Source organism: Ovis canadensis, chromosome 6 (assembly GCF_042477335.2).
Source record: "Ovis canadensis isolate MfBH-ARS-UI-01 breed Bighorn chromosome 6, ARS-UI_OviCan_v2, whole genome shotgun sequence".
In the NCBI taxonomy this organism is placed as follows: domain Eukaryota; kingdom Metazoa; phylum Chordata; class Mammalia; order Artiodactyla; family Bovidae; genus Ovis; species Ovis canadensis.
The window spans coordinates 108,707,539-108,718,855 of record NC_091250.1 but is presented as its reverse complement, the minus strand read 5'-3'; the positions used below and the strand labels follow the sequence as shown (position 1 = coordinate 108,718,855).

The 11,317-nt window shown below is 39.8% G+C and overlaps 1 pseudogene; it reads left to right on the top strand.

Moving 5' to 3' along the window:
* Positions 1 to 10,141: 10,141 nt before the first annotated feature.
* On the top strand, positions 10,142 to 10,729 carry LOC138442999 (solute carrier family 25 member 16 pseudogene; annotated as a pseudogene).
* Positions 10,730 to 11,317: the final 588 nt, after the last annotated feature.

Sequence of the window (11,317 nt, the reverse complement as noted above, 5' to 3'; positions counted from 1 at the left end):
TGGTACAAAGAATTCTTTTCTTGTGATGAGAACCACTTTACTGCTGCTGCTGCTACTGCTGCTAAGTCGCTTCAGTCGTGTCCGACTCTGTGCAACCCTACAGATGGCAGCCCACCAGGCTCCGCCGTCCCTGGGACTCTCCAGGCAAGAACACTGGAGTGGGTTGCCATTTCCTTCTCCAATGCATGAAAGTGAAAACTGAAAGTGAAGTCGCTCAGTCATGTTCAACTCTTTGCGACCCCATGGACTGCAGCTCACCAGGCTCCCCCGTCCCTGGGATTCTCCAGGCAAGAGTGCTGGAGTGTGTGCCATTGCCTTCTCCAATCCACTTTACTAGCTACTTTCAAACAAGCAATACAGTATTATTAACTGTAATCATCATGCTACAAATTACATCTCCATGACTTACTAAATAGAACTGGAGATGTGTACTTCTTGACCCCTTTCACCCATTTCGCTCACCCCCACCTCCATTCTGGCAACCACCAATTTGCTCTGTTTCCATGAACACAGGTCTTCGGTTGGTTGGTTGAAGATTCCACCTGTAAGTGATAACATATGGTATTTGTCTTTCTCTGTCTGACTTATTTCACTAAACATAATACCCTCCAGATCCACCCATGTTGTTGTAAATTACAAATTTTTATTTTTTTATTTTTGGATGAGCAGTATTCCATTGTGTATGTGTGTGTATGTGTGTGTGTGTGTGTGTGTGTGTATCTTTTTGAATACATGTTTTCATTTTCTTTGGATATATACCCAGAAGTGAAATTACTGGGTCAGATGGTAGTCCTACTTTTCATTTTTGAGGAAACCCCATGCTATTTTCCACAGTGGCTACACCAATTTACATTCCCAGCAACAGTGTACAGTTCAGTTCAGTAGCTCAGTCGTGTCTGACTCTTTAAGACCCCATGGACTACAGAATGTGAGGCTTCCCTGTCCATCACCAACTCCCAGAGTTACTCAAATTTATGTCCATTGAGTCGATGATGCCATGCAACCATCTCATCCTCTGTCATTCCCTTCTCCTCCTGCCTTCAATCTTTACCAGCATCAGGGTCTTTCCCAATGAGTCTGTTCTTCACATCAGGTGGCCAAAGTATTGGAGTTTCAGCTTCAGCATCAGTTCTCCCAATGAATATTCAGGACTGATTTCCTTTAGGATGGATTGGTTGGATCTCCTTGCAGTCCAAGGGACTCTTAAGAGTCTTCTCCAACACCACAGTTTGAAAGCATCCATTCTTCGACACTCAGCTTTCTTTATAGTCCAACTCTCACATCCACACATGACTACTTGAAAAACCATAGCTTTGACTAGGTGGACCTTAGTCGGCAAAGTAATGTCTCTACTTTTTAATATGTTGTCTAGACAGTGTACAAGGGATCCCATTTATCCATATCCTTGCCAATGTTTGTCTTTTGTGGTCTTTTTCATGATAGCCATTTTGACAGATGTGAAGTAACATCTCATGGGCTTTGGTTTGCATTTCTCTGATAATTAGCAATGTTGAGCATCTTATCATGTATCTATTGGTCATCTGTGTGTCTTCTTTGGAAAAATGTCTGTCCAGGTGTTCTGCCCATTTTAAATTGTGTTGTTTACTTTTTTGAAATTGAGTTATATGAGCTTTTTATATATTTTGATATTCACCCCTTATCAGTAATATCATTTGAAAATACTCTCTCCTAGTCCATTGGTTGTCTTTACATTTTGTTAATGGTTTCCTTTGCTGTGTAAAAGCTTTTAAGTATAATTAGGTCAAATTTGTTTTTTTATTTTTGTTCTCTTTGGAGAAAGATCCAAAAAAAGATATTGCTACAATTTATGTCAAAAACTTAGACAGCATATAAAAAAGTAGAGACATTACTTTACCAACAAATGTCTGTATTATCAAAGCTATGGTCTTTCCAGTAGTCATGTACAGATGTGAGAGTTGGATCATAAAGGCTGAGCACTGAAGGATTGATGCTTTTGAACTGTGGTGTTGGAGAAGACTCTTGAGAGTCCCCTGGACAGCAAGGAGATCAAACCAGTCAATCCCAAGGGAGATCAGTCCTGAATATCCATTGGAAGGACTGAAGCTGAAGTTCCAATACTTTGGCCACCTGATGAGAAGAGCTGACTCATTGAAAAACAAAAAAACCTGATGCTGGGAAATACTGAAGGCAGGAGGAGAAGGGGATGACAGAGGATAAGATGGTTGGATGGCATCACCAATTCAATGGACACAAGTTTCAGCAAGCTCCACAAGATGGTGAAGAACAGGGAAGCCTGGAATGCTACAGTCCACGGTGTCACAAAGAGTTGGACATGACAAAGTGACTGAGCAACAGCAAATCCCTACCTATGTTTTCTTCATGAGTTTTATGGTTTTCAGCCTTATATTTAGATCCTTAACTTGTTTGGAATATTTTTGTATATAGTGTGAGAAAATGTTCTAATTTCATTCTTTCACATGTGGCTGCCTAGTTTTCTCCTCAATACTTAGTGAAGAAACTATCTTTTCCCCATTGTATATTCTTGCGTTATTTTGTAGATAAAGTGACCATAAGTGTGTGGATTTATTTCTAGGCTCTCTATTCTGTTTCACTGATCTATGTGTCTGTTTTTTTTTTCCAGTACCATACTGTTTTGATGACTATAGCTTGGTAATAGAGCCTGAAGTTAGGGAGCACGCTACTTCCAGCTCTGTTCTTCTTCTTCGAGATTCTTTTGCCTATTTGGGGGTCTTTTGTATGCCAAACAAATTTTAAATTTATTTGTCCCAGTTCTGTGAAAAATACTGAACCACAAAAGACCCCCAAATTGGCAAAGAAATCCTGAGAAAAGTGTCCACGGTTGAAGGTATAATCCTCCCAAACTTCAGGTATACTGCACTGTAATAAAAACGGTGTGATATTGGCACCAGAATAGACATACAGATCAATGGAACAGAATAGAGAGCCAGAAATAAACCCACACCCCTATGGTCAATTAACCTATAACAAAGGAGACAAGACTATACAATGGAGAAAAACAGTCTCTTAAAAGGTGCTGGGAAAACTGGACAGCCACATATAAAACAATGAGATTAGAACATTCCCTCATACCATATACAAAGAAAGATTCACTCAAAATGGTTTTAAAGACCAAATGCCATAAAACTCCTGGGGGAAAATAGATGGAACACTCTGACATAAATCATTAACAATATTTACTTGAATCAGTGTAAGGCAAAAGAGATAAAAGCAAAAATATACAAATGAGACCTAATTAAACTTAAAAGCTTTTGCACAAAGGAAATAATAGACAAACAGTTCACACAGCTCAATAACATTTAAAAAATGCAATTTTTAAAAACAGACAGAGACCTTTTGAGAAATATCTCTTCAGAAGACATACAGATGGCTAACAGGCACAGGAAAAGATGTTCAATATCACTATTAGAAAAATGCAAGTCAAAACCACAAGGAGGTATTGCCTCATAACTGTCAGAACAGCTATCATCAAAAAGCCCAGAAACAACAAATGTTGGTGAGAATGTGGAGAAAGGGAAGCATCTTGCACTGTTCATGGGAATGTAAATTAGTGCAGCCACAGTGAAAAACAGTATGGAGATTTCTTCAAAAGCTAAAACTACAACAACCATATGATCCAGCGATTCCACTCTGGGGTTTGTATCTGGAAAAGATACAAACACTAATTTGAAACGATACATGTACCCCAATGTTTGTGACAGTGCTATATACAAGCCAAGACACAGAAGCAATCCAAGTGCCCATCAATATGTGACTGGATTAAGATGATGTGGTATATATGAAATAAAATATTACTTAGCCATAAAAACTGAAATACTGCCACTTGCAGTAGCATAGATGAACCTGGAGAGTGTTACGCTTAGTGAAATAAGTCAGAAGGACAAAAACTGTATAACCCCACTTACAAATTCATCAGTTCAGTTCAGTTCAGTCGCTCAGTCATGTCCGACTCTTTGTGACCCCATGAATTGCAGCACGCCAGGCCTCCCTGTCCATCACCATCTCCCGGAGTTCACTCAGACTCACGTCCATCGAGTCCGTGATGCCATCCAGCCATCTCATCCTCGGTCGTCCCCTTCTCCTCCTGCCCCCAATCCCTCCCAGCATCAGAGTCTTTTCCAATGAGTCAACTCTTCACATGAGGTGGCCAAAGTATTGGAGTTTCAGCTTTAGCATCAGTCCTTCCAAAGAAATCCCAGGGCTGATCTCCTTTAAAATGGACTGGTTGGATCTCCTTGCAGTCCAAGAGACTCTCAAGAGTCTTCTCCAACACTACGGTTCAAAAGCATCAATTCTTCAGCGCTCAGCCTTCTTCACAGTCCAACTCTCACATCCATACATGACCACAGGTAAAACCATAGCCTTGACTAGACGGACCTTAGTCGGCAAAGTAATGTCTCTGCTTTTGAATATACTATCTAGGTTGGTCATAACTTTTCTTCCAAGGAGTAAGCGTCTTTTGATTTCATGGCTGCAATCACCATCTGCAGTGATTTTGGAGCCCCAAAAAATGAAGTCTGACACTGTTTCCACTGTTTCCCCATCTATTTCCCATGAAGTGATGGGACCGGATGCCATGATCTTATGCAAAACAGACTCACAGATATAGAAAACAAACTTGTGATTACCAAAAGAAGGAAGTGGGGAGGGAAATATTAAATGCATGGGATTAACAGATACAAACTACTATATATATATAAAATAGATAAGCAACAGCAATATACTGTATAGCATGGGGAATTATACCTATTATCTTGTAATGACCTATTATGGAGTGTAGTGTGCAGTACTAAATCATTATGCTGTACACCTGAAACACAATATTGTAAATCAACTATACTTCAATTAAATTTTAAAAATAGAGGACAGTAATGGATTGCAATCCATTGAATTATATAAGCACATACTAATATACACACATTAGAGAGAAGGAAATGCCTGCCCTTACAGTTGAATATCAACTAATAAATGTAGAAGAAATGTGGAAAATACCAAACCATTTGGCAACGATTACAATGCTGATTGATTCAAGTGGGAATTGTCAATGGATGCTAAGGCTGGTGGGTAGATATTTGAAATTGGGCCAGGATCCCATTTCTTATTAGAAAACTTACCACAAAGGACTTCCCTGGTGGTTCAATGGTTAAGACTTTGCCCTTCAATGCAGGGGGTGTGGGTTTGATCCCTAGTTTGGGAGCTAAGATCCCACATGCTTCTCAGCCAGAAGTCAAACATAAAACAGAAGCAATATTTTAACAAATTCAAGAAAGACTTTGAAACTTGTTCACGTGTAAAAAATGCGTTAATATAAATCTTTGCACAAAACACTTCTCAATTGCTAAGGAGGAAATGGCAGGCTTCTCCCTGTGTAAATTCTCCAGACACCAACTCGAGCAGGTGATCAGAGTTAACAGAAACAGTAGTGGGTGGGTCAATGTCATGTGCCTCCTGATGTGATAAACTGAGAAGAACACAGCATCACTTCTTAATAGTATTTTCAATCAGTGTTGACATCCTAATATAAAGCCACAATGCAACCATTCATAAGGGAGAGTCTTTGTATTCTAGATTTAGAGGTGAAGGTGCATCATGTTAGCAACGTGCTTTCAAGTGGCTCAGAAAACAAGTAATGGCAATAGATATTCACATAAAGTTGCTTACACAGCAAATACATTAATAATTGGGAAATCTTGATGAAGGGGATATGGCAGGACTTTACTGTCATTGCAACATTTCTGTACATTTGAAATTTTAAAATTTACTGAAATATCTTTTTAAAAATCATATTTGTAATGTAAAATGGTTTGATGATTAGCATTTTGGCAAGGAATTGGAAAAACAACTGCATAGATTTCTAGGTGGGAAAGTACATAAAAGTGCAATTTCTTATGGAGGGCAGTTTGTCACTATCAAATTTTAAAAATGCATATATACTTTGACTCAGTAATTCTACTCTTAGGAATTAATGCTACAGATGTATACATCTGTGAATATGGGGTATACTTCAAGTTGCATAAAATGCAAATAGTCAAGTACAATGTTGTGTGAAAATATAACCATTTGTGTGGAAAAAGGACCCATGCATGGATGTTTACTTATAATTACTGATAATATCAGAATAGAAAAGAAGCTGGGTGGCTAGGTGAAAGATAGCTGTTTTTAGAATTGGTCTTAGATTCTACCTCTTCATGAGAGAGGAACTATAATTTCCCCATCCTTGAATCTGGACCTTGGCCAGTTGAGTGTGTTAGAACTGACAGTGTGCCAAGTCCAAGCCTGGGTATTAGACCCGTGCAATTCCCATGAGAACTTGCTCAGGGAATCTGGTTAGAAGATGAAATACATAGAATAGAGCCAATAACCCCAGCTGAGATCATTCTTGACTAGCCAGCACAAGCCAGTCACCAGACTAAGCCTAGCCAGGACCAGGTTGCGAAGTTAAACCCAGCAGAACTTACCCAGTGGACACATTCTCTTGTGATCATAATAAACGGCTGTTTTAAGCCACTAAGTCTGTGGTAGTTTTTAATACAGCATTAGTGTGGCAACAGATTATACCCAGCATGAACCCATTCTTATTGGGTCCTAAGTGAGCCTTGGTGTCTAACATTACTTACATCCTGCTGCAAATCTAGAAGTGCAATAAGTGATAAGTGAAGTCACTCAGTCATGTCTGACTCTTTGTGACCCCGTGGACTGTAACCTACCAGGCTCTTCCATCCATGGGATTTTCCAGGCAAGAATACTGGAGTGGGTTGCCATTTCCTTCTCCAGGGGATCTTCCCAACCCAGGGATGCAACCCAGGTCTCCTGCATTGCAGGCAGAGGCTTTACTCTCTGAGCCACCAGGGAAGTCCTGAAGTGCAAAGGTGTACTCAATTTTTCCTTGTCATCTTGGCAACCAGGCATGGGCACATGACTGGGCTCAGTTAATCAAATGAAACTTTGACCCTGCTTTGCTGCATCTGCTAATGAAAGTGTCAGCACTCTCCAGTGCCTTATTTCTTGGTGGTGTTTGTTCCAGACATACTGATTGCGGAATTGCCAGCCACATGAGGTCCTAGCACCAATGCCTTTATCTTCAATTGACTCTGGTGGGGAGCTCTCAGATCTGCCCCTATTTACACATTTTCTCAGCCTGATCCTTCTGCTCCTGAAAATAAGAAGGTATTAAGTAGCTCATGGAATTAAGTTTATTTTCTGTTTACAAGGGCCAGTGGGCCTTTTTTCTTTTAAATGGAACATCATTCATTTAGATTTTTGAAGTTGATTAGTCAGGAATTTGCTGGTGTGGACAGTCCAAACTATCACATTGGTGAAGTTAGAATAACAAGGTAGGCGAGAATTTTAGGAATGGGGATATAGTATTAATGTTCCTCTATGTTATTCTCCTTTGAAACATAAACATCTCAATTACTATGGTACAGTACAAAGCAAGACAGACATCATTTATTGTTGGCTTTTGCAATGGAAATACATTGTACCAAGACTCAAGTCCTAGCAACCTTTTACACTAGGATTGACCAGGATTCAAGCTTTGAACTCTATCTTTAACCCATTACTTCAGGATTGTTTTATAAGTTTTAACTACTCTCACACTGTCCTGAAAAGCAATTTAGAATCCCATCCACTGAGATGCCTTCTATTGTCCCTGAGAAAGTGCCTTGGACATGGATATATCAAGTAACTCAGGAAATCTTGAATCAGACAAGAAATTGGCTAACTACCAATTTTCCCATCTCTTGGCTAACTTGTCTCCCAATTAGTTTGAGATTCAACAGAACTAGGACCCTGGCTAAGTTTCAGCTGGCACTGATTCAATCTTTAAATCTCTCAAATTTATCATGTCTCATCCCACAGTTTAGGCCCTCATCTCTCATCTAGATGATTCCTGCAACATGAGACAAGATTGGAGGCAAGAGAGTTTTTTCAGGGGACAGGCCTTCTGCGATTTGGTTTTTCTTACTTCCCACTGCAACTCCTGCCAATCCCAGGATAGAAAATAGACATTTGTCTGATTGTACCAATTATTTTCAGAACACCAAGTGCTTACATGCTGTTCCCTATGGTTAGCATGCCCTCCCTACTTGAAAAATGTCTACTCATCCTTCAATTTTCAACTCAAGCATTACCAGCTATGTCCATCTCCAAGCAGAAAAGACTCTTCACCTTCTCTTATAGCCAAGCTACCCATTTAACCCTATCCCTACTGTGGAGTATTAACTTCCTTGTTGTCGCTCCCATTGTTCAGAGTTCTTTTGTATCCCCATTACATAGGCTAAATGTACTAGAGTACTCAGATTATCCCTATGGGCAGCCTTGGATAAATAACCAAGAAAAGAAAAGGGGAAAAGGAAGAGAGGAGAGAACAAAAGAATCTGAAGACCCGGGGCCTCAACTCTCTATTCCAAAAAAAACTTGTAATGTTCATCCTCCCAACAAAAACGTCCCTGATGTTTAAGAACCATACTTAGCAAAAGAGTGACAAGATGAAAATACATGACAGTTACTGCCTTGGATTTCAAAAATTACTCAAGAAATCTATCAATCACATTAATAAGAGTCCATTCTTCCTTATTAAGAATATAAGCTGAAAGGCTGGCAGTGTTTCATGGAAATTTTATGATCACTGGCGTCAGACATGGTTTAAATCTGGCCTTAGATAAATTTCTTGCCCTCTGTATCTCTTAGTTTCTTGAACTGAAAGGATTGTATTGCAATGCTAGCAATCTTTCATACACACACACACACACACACACACACACACACACACACACATACACATACATATCCTTAAATAGTTTTCTAACTTTTCCAGTGAACAGGCTTACAAGAGCAATGAATTGGGCACAACCAAGATTTTCATTACATGAAAAAGTGTTTTTTTTTTAAATCACATTGTCCATACTATCTAGTTTTATATAGCATTTAAAGAATGCTGAAGTATAACTGAATGTACTGACTTAGAAACCTGTCCATGTGTTCTTTCACAGGAAAAATATTGAACATATGCAATTATGATCTTGTTGATCATCTTGAAAAATATCTGTATATAAAGAGGTACATATATATGTAAAGTGCTTAGGGGTACAATCATCAAGACCAAAGTGTATAATATATGAAAGAGGAAGAAAGCACTACAAGAGAAAAATAATTTCAATAAACAATTCTATTTTAATTGATATAGTCCATTCAAGATGCCATAACAAAATACCACAAACTGGATGGCTTATAAACAGATATTTTTCACAGTTTCAAAACCTGGGAAGTCCATAATAAAGCACCAGCATGGTCACGTAGCAACTTCCAACCAAGAAAAGTTTACCCAGCAAAGTTATCCTTCAGAAATGAAGGGTAGATAAAGCTTTTCATAACAATCAAAAGCTGAGGGAATCCATCACCGCTGTACCTGCCTTACAAGAAATGCTGGAAGATGTTTTTCATATTAATATGAGAGGATGCTAACTTCTAATGTAAGCTTATGAAAGTATTCGTCACACATGTAGAGGCTTCCCTGGATGCTCAGTGGTAAAGAATCCACCTGCCAGTGCAGGAGGCATGGCCTCCATCCCTGATCTGGGGAAATCCCACATGCCATGGGGCAACTAAGCCCATTCACCACAACTATGGAGCCCACACACCCTAGAGTCCAGGGACTGCAACTACTGAACCTATGCACCCTAAAGCCCATGCTCCACAACAAGAGAAGCCCACGCATGACAACTAGAGAATAGCCCCCATTCATCACAACTAGAGAAAAGCAGCAAAGATCTAGGTCTAGTACAATGAAGACCCAGTACAAAAATAATACACACACACATACATCACATTGGTAATGCTAAGTATACAGTCAAATTCAGAATACTTTTAATACTATAACCACTTAACCTTGTGGCTCAGCTGGCAAAGAATCTGCCTGCAATGTGGGAGACCTGGGTTCTATCCCTGGGTTGGGAATGTCTCCTGGAGAAAGAAAAGACTACCCACTCTAGTATTCTGGCCTGCAGATTCCATGCACTGTATAGTCCATGGGATCGCAAAGAGTTGGACACAAGTGACTTTCACTCACTGCCCTACCTCCCAGTCAGTGCCCTGTCACTGCCCATTCTGGCCATGGCTAATGCCCTTGGGTTGTAATTTGACCAAAGCTCCCAAGGCAGCCCTGGTTTTGGCTAACCCACCTCGGCAGCTAGAACTGGAGGGCCCCACTGCAGGCCAGGACTTCTGGTTTTGCTTCTTCCTGGCTAGAGGTGTTGCAAGATGTTGTGCCAAAACAGTTGCCTCTTTGGATCAAGTAAAGTTTTATTACAAGCTCACAGTCAACGCTAAAAACATTTGGAAATATTTTCTGCATTGCATGCTATTTCCCAAAGGATGGATACCTTGGATTGTATTAATATAAAGGGATTATTACAATATTTCCCTATGGTACAATCCAGTTTCTCACATTTGAGCATGATGGAACATTTACTACTACAAAGCTGAGTTTCTGGTCTGTACACAGATTAATGGCTGGATCTGTGGCAGGTTTAACAGCAGTTATCTGTACTTACCTCTTTGTGTGGTTAGAGCACACCGAACACTCCAAGTGAAAGAGGAACATACTTATACAGGAATTCATGCTTCCAAAACAGTCGGAGCAAAGGAAAGTGATTAGCTTGCATTTTACAGAGGCCTGATACCTGCTGTATTGGGAATGGTTCCATAGGTATGCATTTGGTTGGTTGCTTGCTTGCTTGCTTTTTTCCTTCTGGTAACTTTCCTGTGCTCCCTGCGTTCTTGGCAGAACTTCTGGTAATAGTGAGTCCCCTACATACAAACCTTCAATTTGCAAGCTTTCAAAGATGTGAGTGTGTCCACATGTCCCATCATGTTAGTTAGTTCCTGTGTCGGGCATACATTGTCACATGTGCGCATCTTCTACAAGTGGTTGTGATTGTGTGCACGTCCCTGTGTAGCACTGTAGAGAGTACAGGAGCGCAGTATCTTTAGTTCAAGCCCGGGATGCCTAGAAGCAAGCATAAAAGCAGCGGTGATATAGCTGGTACTACTGATAAAGCTGGTAAGTACTGTACTGTAAGATTAAAAATATTTTATTTTTGTGTTTTTAAGAGTATTTGCAGGTATGGGGGAAAAAAGAAAAAAAAAGAGTATTTGCAAGGTTTTATAAACCTATCATAATACAGTACTACTATATAGCCAAATGTATTAGTTGGGTACTGAGGCTTACTTTGCTGGACTTACGAACAAATTGGACTTACAAATGTGCACTCAGAATGGCACTCATTCATTTGTA